Source organism: Haliotis cracherodii, unplaced genomic scaffold, assembly GCF_022045235.1.
Source record: "Haliotis cracherodii isolate W230 unplaced genomic scaffold, xgHalCrac1.p SCAF_15, whole genome shotgun sequence".
In the NCBI taxonomy this organism is placed as follows: domain Eukaryota; kingdom Metazoa; phylum Mollusca; class Gastropoda; order Lepetellida; family Haliotidae; genus Haliotis; species Haliotis cracherodii.
This window is the reverse complement of record NW_027266270.1, coordinates 1,991,767-2,013,576: the sequence shown is the minus strand read 5'-3', so window position 1 is coordinate 2,013,576 and position 21,810 is coordinate 1,991,767. Positions and strand designations below refer to the sequence as shown.

The 21,810-nt window shown below is 40.9% G+C and overlaps 1 pseudogene; it reads right to left on the bottom strand.

The window, feature by feature from the left end:
• Positions 1-5,403: 5,403 nt before the first annotated feature.
• LOC139462613 (solute carrier family 13 member 2-like) overlaps positions 5,404-21,810 on the bottom strand; it is a 47,159-nt pseudogene continuing 30,752 nt past the window's right edge.

Below are 21,810 nucleotides of genomic sequence, written 5' to 3'. Positions count from 1 at the left end.
TCAAATCGATCTTAGTGATGAGACTAAAATACTCTGTTAATCAGGGGGGCCAAAGGGCTTCACCTGCCATCAAATGATCTAAAGGGTGGGGCACCATACATCGGTTGTATGACCCTATGTCAGTACAATGTTGGTGGAGAACCAAAAATATTTGCATAATTTACGCGAGAAGGCCTTTAGCGTCAGTAGGTCTCCGGAAAACCCGACGATGTCTAGTTATTGATATTGTTATTCCTGGCTGATATGATGACATATACCTTATTTGTCATCCTGATTGATCACACCTCAGGTAAACAAATCATTGTGATCAAAACCCACTTCAAGTCACCACCAAGCTTGGTTAACACCACAATTAACCAATCATGTGTGACTGAGTCTTGGAAATTGTTCTTGGATTCTGAATCTATATTTTCAAGCTTCTCTCCACAAGAAAGACACCAAAGGACTGGTCTGAGCCATGATCGATTTCAGTCAAATTGGTAATTACTGATAATATGTTATCCGTATGTATTATCCGAGTTTAAGAAAGAGATGAGTTTATATATTTTACGTGAAGTGAATAGAAGAGTGTAGGGCATCGACGACAACAACAACAAAAAAAACGTTAAATTCGCTGTTTTCCATGTAGAGCTAGGTTACCTGGTGATTAACCGCGCTAAATTGAATTTGGAACCGAAAGCGCAGCGTAAATCTACAGGTATACTAGCGCTACATTGAAATAACAGTATGTTTATCTCCATTCTGCCATGACAAAATAAAACGCGACCTCCTTGGTGTTAGCAAATATACTGAGTGAAGCGGCATGGGTTGAGTCAGTGTTTTGAGTGCGTTATCGATCTGATTAACGGAATCACTGAACAAAATATGGCGCTGTATACTCAAGCAGCTTGTTTACACCGTAATACTTCACTCGAACATATGACAGGCATTTAAAGCATATAAGCACGGCAACTTGGTAAGCTAACATGAGGTGGGCATCCCTAAAGAAAACAAAGCAAGCTTTGCAAGGCTTTCGCTCTATATAGCGCGTCACCATTATGACGTCATATCGCTCATTGTGACGCAAAAGATATGACGTCACAGTCGTGTATAGAAAAGCGCCAAAATTGCAGCTCTCTGTTGTCTCCAAAACGTAAATTCATTCCCTTTGTAGATTTATATCGTGTTTTCTGCATGAACTGTATTGCCACACATCTTTTGAATATTGTAGTAACCGCATCTGTGTATTTTGTAACCTGTAATTGTAGATATACTTATATAAATATGCCTACCGACAATGACTGAAAATAGTACTCTTCTATGAATATTAGCTTCCGCGGTGATTCGGCCGTCAAACCAGCTGTTTCAATCAGAGGGGATCAATTGTGATTTAATAGCCTCTGATTGACCAATCAGAATCGGGTAAATCTCAAATTCATGGTAGAATTTAATTTGGAACAAATTGTTGGGTACATGTAACTTAAGCCTAATCCATGAAATCAACTATTGACATATTCGAGCCATCCGTATCTATGATTACATGGTTCTGTCGACGGACATCATATGACAAAGACTGGCCATCAATTTCCACGCCTTCTCTGTGCGCAGATGAAAGCGATTTTGTATTTTACACTTTCATAAAATATTTGGAAAGACAATTGAACAGGTGCAGCACCAGACTTGACTCGGGACTCTTAACGGACCAGTCTGTGTCGTTTCTTGCCCTGTTGATGTAATAACTGTTCTATTATAGCACTGACCAATAAACAATATTCTCCCTTAAGGGTAGTTTTAGGTTTATGTATGTATAAAGATACCCACCGTCTTCTTTCTCACATTGCAGTGTATCCAGGGCTGACTGCAGAGTGCCTTCGGGCTAATTGTAATGGTTGGTTGGTTTGTTGTTTAACGCCGCACTCAGCAATATCCCAGCTATATGACGGCAGTTTGTAAATACTCGAGTCTGGACCAGACAATCCAGTGATTGACATCATGAGCATCGATCCGTGCAATTGGGATTGATGACATGTATCAACAAAGTCAGCGAGCCTGACTACCCGATCCCGTTAGTCGCCTCTTACGACAAGCATAGTCGCCTTTTACGGCAAGCATGGGTTGCTGAAGACCTATTCTACCCCGGATCTTCACGGGTCGCTAATTGTAATGAAACAGCCCAAAAGAAACGGGTCCTGAGAACATACGTAACTGAAGCTGTCAACGACATGCTGATGTGAAGATACCCTCTCTCTAAAGTCTGCAGCAAATATTCTCAGCATCAAATCACAGGCTACAATGATATAGCTGGAATATTGATGTCAATAAATTCAAAACCATTTAAATAAACGACACAAAACACTCTTTGTAATCCTTAGAAAAAGCAGAGTATATCATGATAATGTGTTAATGAATGACCATCAGTTTTGAAGTAATTAAAAGTCGAATTCACCAAGTAACATTTCTTATTCAATCATAAAATGCCACTATTTTAAACTATTTTATGTCAACAAACGCAACAAAAACATTTGTATTATCTCTGATAAAAGCAGGTTCAACTGTTAGATTCCGACTGTATCATAGCCATGTTTTTATCACGATCAAATCTTGATGATATCAGATATTCACGAAATGGCGAGGGTATCCTGTTCCACCGATGGTACCCGTCACAAGTCAAGACACCTTTAAAAAGTCACGGAAACATTTGGTACAAGTCAAACTAGGGAATTGTATCTGACATCATTTTTGTCACTAAAGCGTCAAATTTGAAAATGTCCTCTACATGTCTACCTTAAACATTTTGAAAGATTTTCTGAGGCCTTGAATGTTATAACCTTGATTGAACAACTGGAGATCAGGGGTCGTATGACGCTCTTGAAATCTTGGTAGAAAGAGTCTTTACCTCAAAAGTTGTGAAATGCTGTGACGCCAGGGGCTGGAGACGCTGGAATATTGCTGTTCATAGAGGGAAAGTTGAAAATGGGAAAGTTGAATTCATCACTCTTGTAATAGAAGTCTCGTAATGTGGACTGACACTGACAATCTGGCTTCTTTTCTCTCTTGTTCAGGTGGGTAAAAAAAGTGGAAGGAAATGAGCTATTTGACCATTATTGAACGATATTAGATCATCTATATAACTTTTTGTGGTAACTCCACATAACAAACACTGTCAGTCTTTAGAACAGTTTATATAGTTCATAAGGTTGGTGTGTACATTTGGTGATCAACGGAATGATCGCCATGCTGTTACTAGAGGGAGCATACATTGTATGAGAATGTTCGATGTACATTAGGGAGCGGAATCTATTACACTCCTCCCTCCTGGTTTTGTTTTAACAATTCAAAACTAAACATTTGAACATTATGCATTGAAAATTAACCTTATCAAATGCTGAATAAATGTCAAAATACAGTATACTGATAAACATATCAAAATAAAATTATTCCCTATCATAATATAAACAGTATTATCTATTATGGAAGATCATAAACTTCAATAAAAGAACACATTTCAAAACTTAAAATCATTACACATGTACTTTCACTGAAAATGACAAGATTTGTCTAATTTAAAGTCTTTTCATTTGTTAGTTTAAAATATTTTGATTACTCATACATACTGTACTGTACATACATACATATATACATATGTCCTACGACATACATTGGTAACTGGGGACGTATTCTAAAGTTGAATACACACCAAATTGTAGAAGCAGGAAGTCTACAAAATCAAGGTTAAACTGATCAAGTGTAACTGGGCAATGGTCATTTAAGAGAAATAGTTTGACATGCATTTCTTAGTGTCTATGTCTATGTGTCTTAGAAGAAGAATATGTTCATTTATCAAGAATCAAGATGATGACATAGAGAAGTTGACAAGCAAAACATATACATGAACATTTGTGCACTTTGTGATAAAATCATGACAATTGGCAAAGTTGTAGGTAATGGCATTGCAAATATTTTTAGAGATGGGTCCGTTCAAAAAAAAAAAAAAAATGACATTTTGGTATGTCTCGTTTGAACATGTCCCACAATCTAAATACATATATTGTGAAAAATGAACATTTTGGCATGTATTAACTAACACTACATCTGTAGTTGCATTGTTTGACAGAAGGGATGTGTCTCACCCCTGGATAGCTTTTGGAACTGGCAAACAATTCAGATCTTTGGCTGTTCATGTACTTGCTGTATTTCATGGGCCAGATAAAGCCAGTTCACTTCTAGCTTTACTGGCTGCGACCAGACCATGCGGGATATGGAAACAAACAGCGTGGGAAACATCGAATGTGTGTGATGAAGCAACAGAGGCTTTCAATCTCATTGGTGATGTACAAACCAAACAGGATGTGATGAACATGATGCCTGTCATTCTGGTATTAATGAATGATTGGGTCAGTATCTGTACCGTATGTTGATGGGGCACGCAAAGACTTATTCACTAAGAAAGGTAGAGTAATTGATTTAATGTCTCCTTCATCAGCTGCATAGTACCAACACGATAAAGAGCTGCAAAGTAACAACCTGTCAAAGAGCTGCATTTCATGCTGGCCACTGTTGGGGACAAAGTCTTGAGACCCAAACAGACCCTTCCACACCAATTGAGAGAGGATGGATAATATCAGCAGCACGTGACTAGTAGTATATATGAGCCTTTGTGGACGACACTTCCACAAGGTTCTAAGTCATGTAGTTGACCTGGGGTGCAGAGCAAGGTGTGACTGTATTGTGCCACATTGTATTATTAAACTACGGTGCGGTGCAGTGCGGTGGCAACTGTGATCACATTTAATTGTTCCTAACCAAGCATTACCAGTATATCCAGATTTGGTTCCTAAAATATTTTGTTGATTTCATTGTATTCATCATGAGTATTCACTATTGATATAGATAATTGGCCTTCATGAAGTATGTCTTAAAGATTTGCCGAAAAAGTAGGAAATGCATATTTTATATTTTTCACCTAAATCAACATACATAGTCTATTATGATAAATTATTTACGTAACAGATGCAGTGTTGGGTAAATACATTTCAAAATGTTCAATTTTTCTTTAAATATTCAGGTTGTGGGTCATGTTCACTTTAGAGTTCATTAGAGTTTCAGTCCTCAATAGTGTCCATATTAGATTTCTGGGGTGGCCCATATATGAAATTATATGAATGTCATAACCTACAACTGTTCATGCATGTATCACAAGGCGCACGATTGGCCCTACATCTGTCACGAAACGGCTCCACTGTCCGATTCATGTCAGCTAATTACTGACCGAAACAGTTGAGTGAAGTTTGTTTATTTGTTGTTTAACGCCGCACTCAGCAATATTCCAGCTATATGACGGCGTTGACTGAAGTTAGTACAGGCCCTGCTTGTGTAACTTGGTCCTCACTATCCAACTTCTATCCAGTGATGTATAGTGTCCAGCAGATGTATCCCCGAAGTGAAGGCAGTACAGGCCCTGCTTGAGTAACTTGGTCCTGACTGTCCAACTTCTATCTGGTGATGTGTAGTGTCCAGAAGATGTATCCCCGAAGTGAAGTCAGCTTCGTCTTTTTTAACAAGGCATTCTTAACCTGGCACGCATTAACAACTGTTTCGGTGAAAATCACTAAGGAGGAATCAGAGAGCATCTGCAGAAGAATTCACAGGAAACCCCTGCGGGAGTGTGAACAGATCAAAGTAGGCGTCGCCCCACGAGTTGGTTGCTAGGGCCAGCACCAACACACACACCACGTTCATACCTAGACCAGCTATAGCCTGTAACGAGACATGAGGTCGTGTCATTCATTGATATCAGTTTCTGTTACAGTTTTGGTTATGAACGTCATGTTTACATTCTCATCTATAGATTTTGTGGGTATTTCGACAGCATTGCCATCTTTCTGTCAGAGTAACCTAAATTCGGAAAAGTCTGCAATATCAAGGCAGCCTTGTGGCAGACATTTCTCATCGCCGTTAGAGTACGAGAACAAGATCACTACACGTACGGTGATGTCCACATTCAATAGAACAGGAAAACTGTACGTATACTGTTGTTCATTGCCTTGCGGCGGAAAATACAACGCCCCTTTGAAGTATCCATATAAAATACATATTTGATTTTGACGACATTGAAAATAATATAAATTCTTCAATTGACATTGTTTCTGGGAAAGAAAGAGTACGATGCTCGTGTCGACTCTGATCGGGTGCCTACAATCTGTGACCTGGATGAGGTATTGAACACGACAGCATCCAGCAAAGGCAATGCCACCAAACAATCGCTTGATCAGTCCAGACTCAAATATCTACTGACAATAATGATAATATTTATTGTATATTTGTTGTTTAACGCTGTAATTAGCAATATTCCAGCCATAAGACAGTAGTCTGTAAATAATTGAGTCTTGACCAGACAATCCAGTGATTAATATCATGAGCATCGATCCACGATGACATGCATCAACCAAGTCAGCGAGCCTGACCACCCGATACCGTTAATCGCCTCTTACGACAAGCACAGTCGCCTTTTACGGCAAGCATGGGTTGCTGAAGATCTATTCTTCCCCGGATGTTCACGGGTCGCTTAAAAATGTGAAATCCCTGATGTGACACGATTGTTGGTGACACGATTGTTGGTTGAGTGGATATGGAAACTGATCACATGGGCTTGTTTTGTCTTACCATGTCTGTTACTTTGACAAAACCAGTGGCAAACACAAGGGCGTTTGGCGGCGTTGCCACGGGCAACATGAAGGCGAAGGAGGCTGCGACAGCGCAGGGAAACATGAGACACAAGGGGTTCACGTTCAATGAAAGGGCCTGTAGGGAAGAAAAACGACATATTTAGTAAGTTTACAAAAGTATTAAAATCATAAGGTCATGCTGATATATTACATTAGGCTTTACTGTTCGTTAGTTATGTGGCTATTTGATGTTGTACCATGTGCTCTTTGTTTTTTTCAGGTGAACAACTGACTTGCCATTGTATGTGTTTGTGATTAAAAAACAACTGGTAATTATATGAATCGTACTATTGAATTAGCTTTCACCAGAGACGTCTTATGATTTTGGAAAGTGTTTTGTCGCTTTAATGTTCATGCTTAAAACAACTTCAAGAATTTCTCTTAGGCTCTCCTTCATGTATATGGGCTACATGGATTCTTGTAATATACACGCTCCGCGTTACGATAATATCATAAACTATTCTAGTAACTGACCAGGTTTCCCAGGATTGGCAGGAACAATGTAACGGTGGCTATGTTGGTGGTCACCTCGGTAACCGCTGCGACGAGCAAAGACAACAGCAAGCTCGTGATGCTGGGGTCAAGGGAACTGAACACCGTCAGTTGGTTGCCGATCCACTGGGACAGCCCTGATTTCTGAAAGATTGCATTCACATAACTTGTCACTAAGACATAAGGTACATCACTTGTTGCTAAGACAGCCATTGTTTCTATACATGTTGTTGACTTTGTCCCGTTTTGTTTTGCACACAAGCATAGAAATATCACTGCAATATCCTCGAAAACAAAGGGGGAGGTAGTTGGTGCTATCTGGGCTTGAACAAGTTCACGATACTTATATATAACGACATTTATGTATCAAAATGGATCCTCAACGGGTTTTTTCATTTTATCTCATCACGTATGACAAGGATCAATCTGTGGAATACGCTCAGGCAATTGGTTGAATGTGTCCTTCCACCTGTTTACCTGAGATGCATCAGCGAGCGCAGACCCTCCCCCTATAAGCAGCAGAACACCCCAGGGCATCCCCCTCTCCACTGCTTTCCAGGTCAATAGTGAGGGTACGGATCGTGAGGCTTCACCTTTTTAATAATAACCATAATCATAATCATAATGTTGATAAATTATACATAAACACGAACAGGGTGTCACAAGTATTACGATCACCGTATAGCAAAGACACTGTAGCACTGTAGCACACGTGTAATCAACAACTCATATCAATCCAATTTTTCTAAAAAAAATTTGGCGGAATTGACAAATTTGAAACAATGATATATATCTTAATCTGCAATAATGAATATATATATATATATATATATATATATATATATATATATATATATATTCGTAGCCAACGGTTTGACATGCCTTCCAATATCCTTTTGAACTTGACCATTGATCATGACTGATCACATTTGGCGCCTTATAATTACTTCTTTCTTACAAAAGTTATATCCTGAAATTTCACATAGATGGTACGTATGAGGAAGTTCAGCATCACACATGTTGTTTTCAAGCAAAGTTCAGATAACATGTACTAACTTGAATTTGATGCTGAATGACAGATGAGCTATATATACACCAAACTGAGAAAGGTGGTACCTGATCTCCGCCAACAGAAGACAGAAGGACGTTTAGACGGAAAGACGAAAAGACTGACGGCCACCAAGATGGCAGACACAGAACTTCCAACGTACCTACAAAAGAGATAATGAATCGACAGATGATAAGACGCATTCATTCCTTTGAAGGCCTGTCAACAAGGAAATGGCTTTACCCAGTTTGGGCATTAGCTTCAGAGACAAGTGCCCTTCCCATGAGTAAAGTTTATTATTCTCCTATACCAACAAACTTGCATCCAAATGATTAAACTACAAACAAGACCTGTAACCTGTACAGCTTAATGCACATTCAACAAATGGGATTGCCAAAACACCCTCTTCCGCTAAGCACTGGCCAGACATATCATAACAAGTGATCTCTCGATAATTGACGCTGAATCGACAACAATCAAGCAAGGCCTGACTAAATATTGTCAGATAATATGTGAGACAATAGAAATTAATCACATGAGGATTATTTGAATTAATATAATTTCATACATGGGAAAATGTAAATTTAAAAAAATAATTTAAAAACATTAACCCTTAACATACCATTCAACATGATAAATTGAAAGAGAAAGTACACTCTCTTATCAAAGAGGCCACTGTTTCCAGGGAATAAAAGTGACAAAAGCCTTCTCATAACCATACGAAATAAGAAATAAGAGTCCATTGTAGGATTCCGACGATGTCATAGACCTCACGATCCAAAGGTGATGACACCAGGTGTTCACGAAAAGATGGCACATGCAAGAGCTAGTCGAAGGTTCAGATGAAAAAACACAGGAACATGTGGTCCAAGTCAAACTAGAGAATTGCATCTGTAATCATTTCTGTCATTGACGCCTCAGAGTTAAAGTTGGAAATGTCCTCCACATGTCTACCATAAAACATTTTGGTAACTCTCCTGAGGCACTGAATGTTGTAACCTTGAATAATTACTGATCAAACAACTCTTTAGCAAGAGTCATACGACGTTCTTTGAAATCATCATAGAAAGAGCATGCCAGATTATATCTCAAAAGTTGTGAAATGTTTCCATCATTGGCAGGAACAGCGGGAATATCGCTCGACATGAAGAGAACGTTAACAATTGGATAGTTCTAGCAATCCCTTGTGTCATACAGTCTTGTGGAGTGTTTGGTGTCACTCTGCATTTAATGCATAGATCTAAAATGATCTAAATATGACATAGAACACAGACGAGGAGGTGTCACTGGTCTCCTTTATTTGTAGTATATCAGTGGAAGGCAATTACTGAACGATATCAGATCATCGACACAACTGGAGCCTGAGTTTATCTTCTTGGCCAAATTCCCTGGTTTTCACTTTGCCTATTTTTCATTTGACATTCATCCTGAAAATCGGATTCGAACCACTTTAATTATTTTAGGTTACGTACTGGTGGAAAGATGCATGAATATCGTGGGGAACAATCAAATGTTATGAATCAGAATTTCTGCTCTGGTTGGCAAAGTCAAAACAAGGTAATTTGGTCAAGAGGTTTAACTTAAGCTTCATGTATATCGATGATCCTGATATCATAACCAAAGCCAATTCACTTCCACTTATTTACCCACCTGGAAAGAGACCAGTGTGACCGCCTCATCAGTTTCATATTTAGACCCACACATAAATATTCAGAGTGACAAACACTCTCCACAAGACTATATGGCAAGGGAGATGACTCCAACTTTCCCTTTATGTTGAGCAATATTCCTGCAGCTCAAGCCCTTTGTGTCTTGAGGTACAATGGGGCATGCTCTTTCTACCAAGATTTCAAAGAGTGTGATACGATTCACAGCATTGAAGGCCTCGGTGGACCATTAATACGTTTTATGGTAGACATGTGGACGACATTTTCAAATTTGACACAATGACAAAAATGATGCCCGATGCAATTCCCTATTTTGACAATATGTTCCTGTGTTTTTTAGGTGAACGATTCACTTGCCTTTGCATGTGTTTGTGACGGGTGCCAACGGTGGGGCAGGATATGCTCACCTTTTCTCCAACACTTGCTATCATCACTATTCGATAGTGATTCATAACCCCATGCTCATGATATAGTCGGAATCGTACAATAGACACTGCTTTTTGCAGCCAATTCTTATTAATATGGAAACGCGTTAATATATTGGCAGAATTTAACTTGGTTTTTTCCTGAGATTTCATAAATTCAAGCAATTTCTTTGTGTTTCTGATAATCCACATGCATTATTTCCACTTGTCTCAAATACTTTCTGTACCCATGCAGATTCGGGGTAGAATATGTCTTCAGCCACCAATGCTTGCTGTAAATGCAGACTTAGAGGCGACGAATGGGATCGGGTGGTCACGTTTGCTGATCTGGTAGATGCATGTCGTATCCTTATTGCGTGGATTGATGCTCATGATATCAACCACTGGAATGTCTGGTCAAGAATCGATTATTTACAGACCGCCATCATAAAGTTGGAAAATTGTTTACGTGTGGTGTTAAATAAAACAACAACAAAAACAGATACTTTCTGTGAATACAAAGAAAGTTCTTTTTTGATTGTATGGAGGATTATGGTTAATCTTTGAGACAGGGATTCGGTTACACATTTGCTGGACCCAGCAATATATCTCTCTTTGTACGATGATTTAGGGAGCTTCGGATTTTTATATAAAAGAGGAATGGACATGCCTTCAGGTGTCAAGTCAAAAGATGATAGACACTCTTCGAAAAAGAAACGCACAGGTAGTAAATGTCTTGTACCTAATAAAATTCGATATATTTAATTTAATATCATAGATACAAGTATGTCATTTTGGAGCTCGATAGTCATATGTTGACATTGTACAAAGGCATTGAAAACTGTTCACTGTCATGTCACATAAGACCACAAGGTTGCGCTGAACTCAGTATCTCGTGTGACCACCCGGGCAGCAATCACGGCTCTGCATCTCCTCGGCACTGACTGGATAAGTGTACGAATTCTGTCCTGCGGATATCTGCGCCATTCTATGCCATTCTGCTTGTAACGCGTTGGCCAGTTGTGGGAGTGTCTGTGGGGTGTTCTGACGTTGACGTACACGTCGATCGAGTTCATCCCAGAGGTGTTCGATTGGTTTGAGATCTGGAGATCTCGACGGCCAGGGCAAGACGTTGGTGTTGGCGTTATGAAGGTAGTCTACCGTGACACGAGCTATGTGCGGTGGAGCGTTGTCCTGTTGAAACAGCTTCCTCTGGCAGTCAATGATTAAAAGTGAGTGAGTGAATATTGCTTAACGCAGCATCAGCAATTTTGCAGCTATTCGCGGCGAAATGATTAAAAGAAGATGAGGTTGAAGAATTTGATTCATGTAGCGATTTGCTGTCAAAATTCCCTGAACCACAACCAAGTCAGAGCTCCTGGTGTAGGCTATGGCCCCCACTGAAATTGTCGAATTCAGGTACACAATGTATGGAAAAACGTTCATTTCGACGACGTTAAACACGTTGCACTCGTCTCCAGTTTCTCAATGTCCAAGGCTGTAAGGTATCCTTCTCAAACCAGGGATGCGTCCTGCAGTCTCCGTACCTGTGGCATTGCGATGACGTAGGTACAACAGTCGAATGTAGCGATCCTGTGCAAGGGTGGTAACTCTTGGTCGGACGGTTCTCGGACGGTCTGCAGTGGAATTGAACTGTGTATCGGTCACAAAGGCGGCAAATTGCTCTGTGGTGAACGTTGAAGTGGCGTGCATAAGAAGATTGCGATTCCCCTCTTTGGATACGTCCTATGGCCGTGTTCCGATCGACAGCGCTGAATGTTGATAATTGACAAATTATTGGCTTATGCTAGCCTTTTTATAGCCCTTACCACGAGTTACGAATGCCATAACTTGCATGTGCATTTTGCTCTACTGTTTTCCTCCATGACATTTTTGAACAAGGTGTGAAAACAATGACTTTTAAGGTGTTGCAAATCGACAATGGCTGTGTTTTGACGCACCGTTTGTCGAATATCAGGCCACCAACATTTTCCAATAACATATATCCAATTTGTATACCGGATTTTTGTGTAGTCAGGTTCAATGAACTCGGACTACCTATGCGTTTTTTCTTTTAAGAGTGTAGCTGTTGCACATTTTCAAAACATACTTTCCGAAATTCTAAACGGGTGTGTATCATGGAGAGGATAGTCAGAAGGGTTCTGCTGACAGAAACACGAATGTATTTTGTAAGTATTCGGCAGTATTGGAAACCACCTTTTGTATGTACAAAACCAAGCTTACCCCTTTGGGAAGAACTGCCCCCACCCACCGACGTAGGGTATCGACATCGTTAGATATGCAAGAACCAGGATGACAAAATGAACGAGAACAACCTTTTCGGCAAAGCTGGAAATAGAATCGTGGAATACGTTCGCAAAAAAACAGCGCCTTGATCTGGATGGCATCATTGGTCGCTAAGCGATTACATCATGTACTCAGAGCCTGCTTGACAAAAAGGGTAATTAACCTTTCATACTAGCCTTATTTGTGCCAAGATCCCATGGTGTGTGTTGCATATTGGCCCTGATCATTGGCATATCAGAATCATTCCCGTGTTCGCAGAATTTACGGAAGTGCTAATCAAGCACGATCTACATTACATTTGAATTGTAACGCCCTGAAATAACATACATAATTATATTAAGTGATAGGCCCTTTCAGAACAATTTGATATAAACTTAAACATGTCAAATTCCTGATTGTGGTTAAAAACATGTTTTTGAATCATCGTGCAGAGCTGCATCCCCTAGCCAATTACGTCATGTTTTCGAATCCGTGTCAGCAGCATATACACCCTCATTTCATCAAAGCTAACAAGTCTGCATGGGCTATGCCACTGAAGGGTTTCCTCCCAGATTAGGTTATCCCTGATATAACCCAAGTATAAGTTCAAAGCATGGTTTACCCTAATTAGGTATCTCTGTGACTTACGACATGCGGCCTAGTTTCTCATACTCCCGTCTGATCAGGCACCCGACTACCTCGTTCCCATCACGTGGCTTAGCTGTGCAGCACAGAAGAGATCTGTAACAGTGTCCGACAAGTCCAGAATATAATATTGGTAAAACTCGATTGATACTCGTGAGATGCTAGGGAGTGGTTTGGGAACAATAAGAAAATTCCCAGAGACAACCCAGTTTCTGTGAAATGAATTTTGTATAGTAGATGTGTCAGGTTCTAACTCAAGGAAGACAAAGAAGTAACTCTGGGTAGACAAGGAAAGGAACTCTACTGAGACATAGGATGCAAAGTAAGGAAAACAAGGGAAGTAAGGGGAAGGGAGGACAATAAAGAATTTTACTTCGACAAGAGAAGCAATGCAAGGAAGGCAAAGGCAGTGACTCAAGGAAGGAAAATGGGAGGTAACTCTAGGAAAACAAGGGAAGTAACTTAAGGAAGACAATAAAAAACTTTATTCAGACAAGAGAAGTAACACAAGGAAGACAAAGGCAGTAACTCTAGGAAGACAAGGTTAGTCATCATTGGAAGACAAAGGCACTAACTCTAGGGGACAAGGTTAGTCATCATTGGAAGACAAAGGCAGTAACTCTAGGAAGACAAGGTTAGTCATCGGAAGACAAAGGCAGTAACTCTAGGGGACAAGGTTAGTCATCATTGGAAGACAAAGGCAGTAACTCTAGGAAGACAAGGTTAGTCATCATTGGAAGACAAAGGCACTAACTCTAGGGGACAAGGTTAGTCATCATTGGAAGACAAAGGCAGTAACTCTAGGAAGACAAGGTTAGTCATCATTGGAAGACAAAGGCAGTAACTCTAGGGGACAAGGTTAGTCATCATTGGAAGACAAAGGCAGTAACTCTAGGAAGACAAGGTTAGTCATCATTGGAAGACAAAGGCAGTGACTCTTGGAAGACAAGGTTAGTCATCATTGGAAGACAAAGGCACTAACTCTAGGGGACAAGGTTAGTCATCATTGGAAGACAAAGGCAGTAACTCTAGGAGGACAAGGTTAGTCATCATTTGAAGACAAAGGCAGTAACTCTAGGAAGACAAGGTTAGTCATCATTGGAAGACAAAGGCAGTAACTCTAGGAAGACAAGGTTAGTCATCATTGGAAGACAAAGGCAAGTTGCCCCAGGCATGCTCCGACCCAGCGTGTGACACCTTCGTTACACTATCGGTAACATCGTTGCCGTGAGTGTGGAAGCGGCCATTACAAGTATCGTGAAATCTGCCCTCTAACCCCAAATGTAGTTACGTTTTCATTTTTGTTTATGTCTTTGAAATGCTGTCATAGCCATTTTTTAAAGGGTTACGACTGACCAGATTTCCCAGGTGAATTTACCCTTTTGTTTCTTTAAACAGATCGCAGCCGAACAGAAAATCAACAAACTTCCCCCTTACATTCTTACTACTATATCATAGTTGAAATGAAATAGAAATTCAAACTTACAAACAAAGAAAATAATTTAGCTGGGGTAAGAGTAATCCGCGTCATCACTTGTTTGTAAACATAATGGCCAGTCGGGTGCGATTTCAATACCAAGCATGGTGGTGGCTGCCTGACACATTAGGGAGCTGTGACTGGTGGCAGCGATAGAGAGCTCCGCAAACGGGCTATCGCTGTGAGGAGCTTGTACACTAGGAAGACAAGGGGTGTAACTCTAGGGAAACAAGGGTAGTAAATCTAGAAAGACAAGAAATGTATCTCTAGGCAGACAATAAATGTAACACCTTGGTGGCAGTGGCTGTAGCTTCAGGGAGGGAAGGGGTATAACTCAAGGTAGACAAGGGATGTAACTCCGGGGAGGGAAGGGGTATAACCCAAGGTAGACAAGGGATGCAATTTCAGGGAGGGAAGGGGTATAACTCAAGGTAGACAAGGACTGCAACTCCAGGGAGGGAAGGGGTATAACTCAAGGTAGACAAGGGATGTAACTCCAGGTAGGGAAGGGGTATAACTCCAGGTAGACAAGATATGTAACTCCAGGGAGGGAAGGGGTATAACTCAAGGTAGACAAGCGACGTAACTCCAGGGAGGGAAGGGCTATAACTCAAGGTATACAAGGACTGCAACTCCAGGAAGGGAAGGGGTATAACTCAAGGTAGACAAGGGATGCAATTCCAGGGAGGGAAGGGGAATAACTCAAGGTAGACAAGGGATGTAACTCCAGGGAGGGAAGGGGTATAACCCAAGGTAGACAAGGGATGTAACTCCGGGGAGGGAAGGGGTATAACTCCAGGTAGACAAGGACTGCAACTCCAGGAAGGGAAGGGGTATAACTCAAGGTAGACAAAGGCTGTAACTAATTAGAGGCAAAGGACGTGACACCAGGGAGACAGGGGATGTAACTCCAGGGAGGGAAGGGGTATAACCCAAGGTAGACAAGGGATGTAACTCCGGGGAGGGAAGGGGTATAACTCAAGGTAGACAAGCGATGTTACTCAAGGGAGGGAGGGGTATAACCCAAGGTAGACAAGGGATGCAACTCCAGGAAGGGAAGGGGTATAACTCAAGGTAGACAAGGAATGCAATTCCAGGGAGGGAAGGGGTATAACTCAAGGTAGACAAGGGATGCAATTCCAGGGAGGGAAGGGGTATAACTCAAGGTAGAAAAGGGATGTAACTCCAGGGAGGGAAGGGGTATAACTCAAGGTAGACAAGGGATGTAACTTCAGGGAGTGAAGGGGTATAACTCAAGGTAGACAGGGGATGTAACTCCGGGGAGGGAAGGGGTATAACTCAAGGTAGACAAGGGATGTAACTCCAGGGAGGGAAGGGGTATAACCCAAGGTAGACAAGGGATGCAACTCCGGGGAGGGAAGGGGTATAACTCAAGGTAGACAAGGACTGCAACTCCAGGAAGGGAAGGGGTATAACCCAAGGTAGACAAGGGATGTAACTCCAGGGAGGGAAGGGGTATAACACAAGGTAGACAAGGGATGTAACTTCAGGGAGGGAAAGGGTATAACTCAAGGTAGACAAGGGATGTAACTCCAGGGAGGGAAGGGGTTTAATACAAGGTAGACAAGGGATGTAACTTCAGGGAGTGAAGGGGTATAACTCAAGGTAGACAAGGGATGTAACTCTGGGGAGGGAAGGGCTATAACTCAAGGTAGACAAGGGATGCAACTTCAGGGAGGGAAGGGGTATAACTCAAGATAAACAAGGACTGCAACTCTGGGGAGGGAAGGGGTATAACTCAAGGTAGACAAAAGCTGTAACTAATTAGAGACGAGACGCAAAGGACGTGACACCAGGGAGACAGGGGATGTAACACCAGGGAGACAGGGGATGTAACACCAGGGAGACAGGGGATGTAACTCCAGGGAGACAGGGGATGTAACTCCAGGGAGGGAAGGGGTATAACCCAAGGTAGACAAGGGATGTAACTCCGGTGAGGGAAGGGGTATAACTCAAGGTAGACAAGGACTGCAACTCCAGGAAGGGGAGGGGTATAACTCAAGGTAGACAAAGGCTGTAACTAATTAGAGGCAAAGGACGTGACACCAGGGAGACAGGGGATGTAACTCCAGGGAGACAGGGGATGTAACTCCAGGGTGACAAGGGATGTAACTCCAGTATGACAAGGGATGTAACTCCAGGTTCGTGAAAAGGTGATCCTGTCTCAACGATGACATCCTTCGCAAACATATGGCAAGGCATGATATGGAACTGCATTGGATTTCATTTTGGTCGCTGAAACTCCAGAGATACAAGGGATGTAACTCTAGGAGACACATGAAATGGTAGATACTATAATATAGTCATTGCGACTGCCGTCTTTAATCATGTATAAAGGCTAAAGGAAATCAGGTATAAGAGACAAAGACACATTAGAATTAGGGCTTGACTCACGACTTCCCAATGAACAGCGTCTGTAGCCACATCCACGCCAACATGATACACAGCAACGACACAGGCAGGGCGAATACCATCCAATTTACAAAGTTCACTCCCGACTCAAGTCCATACGTGTTAAAGATTCTAAATAAAAAACAAAATGTTGAAAGCAGTTTGTATAGTTTATTATATTTTCCTAACCACACATAAAGAAATTATCAAGAACATCTACAATTTCATTGTAATTTTTTGTGTTCATCGTCGATGTTTTTACGCATTGTAAATTTCATTTGGTGCAGTAAATCTTGTATTTATGATTTTTAAACGACACGAGATCTGTTGTCGCAAATAAACCTTTTTTGTTGCAAGTCGCGCACCGCCACCAGAAGATATCAAATCAACTCTATGGATGGTGGGGTGGTCTTTTAATAAGCTCGTCACGTTGGAAACACCAGGCTTTACCACCAATAGGTATACATCATCTTAAGAGCCCTTTAGGATTCAGATTCTATCCACGTAACAACTCACATGTCTGCTTGAACCTGCATGATGACGTTTGGTGCTGAACCCGCCAGTGTGCCGATGCCGCCAATATTGGCTGAGTAAGCAATGCACAGACAGAAGCCCTTACAAAGACGGGTAAACTCCATGGTGTCACGGCTTCTATCGGACGGGTCAAACCCTGGAGGAGAGGCCGCGGTTACATTGTTTCGCTGAGTGTTCTGTAAAAACGTAATGCAGCTGTCGCCCAACATGGGATGTTGGCTATTGGCAATAATTTCATGAATATAAATGACTAAGCCCAGGTAAGTTGGTAATGTGAGCAGCGAACATTGCTATCAGGATACGATGTCGCACGTTCACTGTCCGACAGTCAAAGAAACAAGTACTGAGGATCTGGAACCTGAATGAGTTGAAAGTAAAGAAAGGCACATGTGTGTCTGTTTACTAAACGTTGGAGCAGCATGGAGAAGTGGGTAACTCTAACATGTTGACCTTTCGTGTTAGATTTTCTTTTCTTCTCAGAGAAGAAACTTACGTGTCATCTTTCTCTTCATCTGTGCCAATCATGTCAGCGTCACTCCTTTGGCTGCTGCTGCTTGCCTCATCTGTGAAATGTCAATATAATTATAAGGATGCCTTCAGAATTCACATATACTCAGCGTCATTACTGAAGGGTCACCTATGTATGCAGGGTGTCAAACATGAACATCTGCCACCCAGCGTCAATAGGTCTGAGTATGTTGACAATGTGATCAACAGTTGACGAACATGTGCCTGTGTAACACTGATTGGATTGCTTTTATGACGATGTAATTATTGACAACTCGAGTAGGGCGGAAGTTGGTTGTTATGAACACCACCTTTCAATCAAAGTATTTGATTGGTTGATTGTGAACCAGGACCTGTACAGACTACTTTATTTCGAACCGGAGAATACCATTTTTTAACGCTGGAAATACAACAGACGAAAACTGATGCATTATTACTCTGGGTAGTTAATTATCAAATATAAAACGTCCCCGCTGGAGAATATAAAGTCTTATGATGATCTGCCAAAACACATTCTTATATCACATTCGTAGAAGGCAACCCAGCGGTGAATGGATCACTTAAACATAAATGATGACACCAGGTGTTGGCGACATAGGTACGTATGGCCTGTCCTAACGGAAGCACCCGCCACCTCTACAAATTGAGTATAACAAGTGTGAAGTGCAGAAATACTTCAAGAGAAAAGCAATACTTTACACTTCAACGGCAGGTTTAATCTCTGTTGCTTCTCACCTGGCTTTAGCTCGATCTCTCCTTTCAACATTTCTTCATTTGACTTGTAATTGATCTTCCGAAGTTCGTCCAGGACAGCATTGACGATCGGGATCATCATGGCGGTGGTGGCGATGTTGCTGATCCACTAAGACAGAAACCACGTCGGCAGCATGAAACCAAGCATCAACCTCGAGGACGAATGAAGGTGTTACAGGAAATAATGGAAACAGTATTACTCCTGTCCATCGACAGGCATCTTTGATCTCCTTTGTACATAATCACTCTCAATGATTTTACCCATAAGGGTACACATCACATGCAATACATTTCCAATATAAACACATGTATTATAACAATTCCCAAAGACGTCATAGCGCTGCAATGACTGGAACAAAACTGTATGGCGTCCTCCATTATTTATGATGTCATTATCACCAAACAAGCATTAATCCATAAGTCGAATGTCCATTTCAGTGGTGTTGCCTTGTAGGTTTGACATATCTAGCATTTGCCAATAGCTTATATATATTATAACAAAGGCATAGCCTGTTCAAACCTACAATTCGTTATATCGGAAAATATTCTTTAGTCCCTCTGCAGGTTGGGTTATACTTCAAATATGAAGTGTTGACGAATTTTCAAATGCAACAAATTACCAAAAACTGAATACATTGTTTCACATACCATCTTGGTTGAACCCCAAATAAGGTGAGTGTCTTCAATGCGATCCTCTTGTGGAGTTGACAATTCTCGATGGCAATGGCCAGGGTAAGACCCCCAATTATAAACATTGTTGCTTGCTGTAAAGATAACGTTCCTGTATTTTCAGGTTGGAAATTGATGCGGTGATCTGAGAATAAATTGCATAGTAACTGCTAAAACAAACAAGCCATGATCATTTAATTGTTGGCTTGGAGGCACTGTCTAAATCAATTTTGAATATCAAATGATAACATTTTGATGTGGCTGCAATTAAACTTAATGTAGCATGTATATATTTCCGTTGCTAGGTAACACTGAAACAACATTTGCAACCATACTTTATTATTCTAGCTGTGTTAGAGGTTGTGTCATGCTGACCATTCATTAATCAAACAATATTTCCTGTCAATAATCATGGACCAGATCGAGTCCGTGTTTGATATCATGAGCAGCTTTAGATTTACCACCTGATCCATTAAGTCGCCTTTCACAAAAAACAAGAGCGTGTTTGAGACCTATTGTACACAGAATCACTGTGTTGATCGACTGTCATAAACACCTGGTACCATCACTATTTGATAGTGATTCATAAATTCATGCTTTTGAATCATTCAATGGACTTTGCTTTTAGTAGAGATGTCTCAGGATTATGAAACTATTTGCAGTCGCATTTGTACGTGACACACACCTTGATGTAGTTCCCGGCAACGTCAGATGCCTTCATGACCCCGAATAAAGGGAAGAAAACCACAGGGAGAAGAGCGGTCACCGGTAGGGGAATGCATTCCGTGATCCAAAACACTGCCATAAGGACAAGACCATAGGCACATTTTGCCTCCTGGAACCAAACAACAAATCCCCTCTGCATGAAATGTTTGTGGTTGTTCCATCCAACAAGGCTTCAAATAACATTACATGCAAGCATCACTACATCAAATGTTTGATCAAAGAACGTGACACAAGTGACATATCAAATAACGTCACTTACACGCCAATATGTCAACTGAAGAAGAAATCTACCTAAACCACGGCTCACTACTGTTAACTTTTGAAACTTATCAATTCCTCTTTTGTACTGGATTTCATAGCTCCATAACAATCCGTACAAAGAGAGACATATTGCTGGGTCCAGCAAATGTACCACAGATCTCTGTCTCAAAGATTAACCATAATCTTCGATACAATCAAGGAATGGTTTTATTAAGATATTCACAGGAAGTGTTTGAGACAAATGGAATTAATAACCTCAAATACTCAAAGGATTTGCTCGAATGTTTGCAATCTCAGAAAAGAACCAAACTCAGTTCTGTCAAAAACACTTGACATTCCAACTTTAAACACCACAACCCCACATGAAAATTTTAAGGAAGAACTTTCCTTGATCCATGAGGCTAAAACGTAGTTACATATCTATATCCAGGGGCGCCACCTAGCGGTGTGCAGTGCAGCAGCAGAGAAATGTCGCTCTGAGAAAAAAATGAAATAACGTCACAACCAATCTACCACCAAAGGTAACATTTTGAGAAGTTCCTCATATCAACAACGTCTAGAAGATGAGCTGTGAAAATGCAGATTATACAGCCAGAATCGGCTGTTTTCACTCAATCTTTATCAACTTCATGTTCAAAAGAGCTAGACGAGCAGCTATGAGGCCGCACGTGCTGCGCGTGCCGAAGAACACCAGGTTACTTCTGCGTCTCTGTTTGTTTGTGTCTGTGTTGACGTTGACACTTAGCAACGATGTTGAGTCCAACCCAGGCCCGCCAAAAACCCGCCAACTGACGATTGAGGGAGAGTTTTCTGCTTCTGAAGTCCTAAAAGAACTGAAAGAAATGCGCCAGGAAATAAATGGGAACTTTGATAAACTTAATCGAAAAATTGAATCTGTTGAAAGGGATATGCAATTGGTGATGGAGGAAAACAAAGAACTGAAAGACACTGTGAATAATCTATCAAATAAAGTGGAATATCTGGAGGGACTTAACAAGAGAGATAATCTGATATTCTATAATATTGAAGAATCTACTGGCGAAACCACAAGCGAAATCGAAAATAAACTTAAAGAAGTTATCACCAAAATGGAACTGAGACCCACTGACTTTGTATATGATGACATCAGACGACTTCCTACCAAATCACTGGGACCCAGACCTGTACTCGTGACTATTAGAAATTCGCTTGACAGAAAATCGATATTGAAAGGATCAAGCAAACT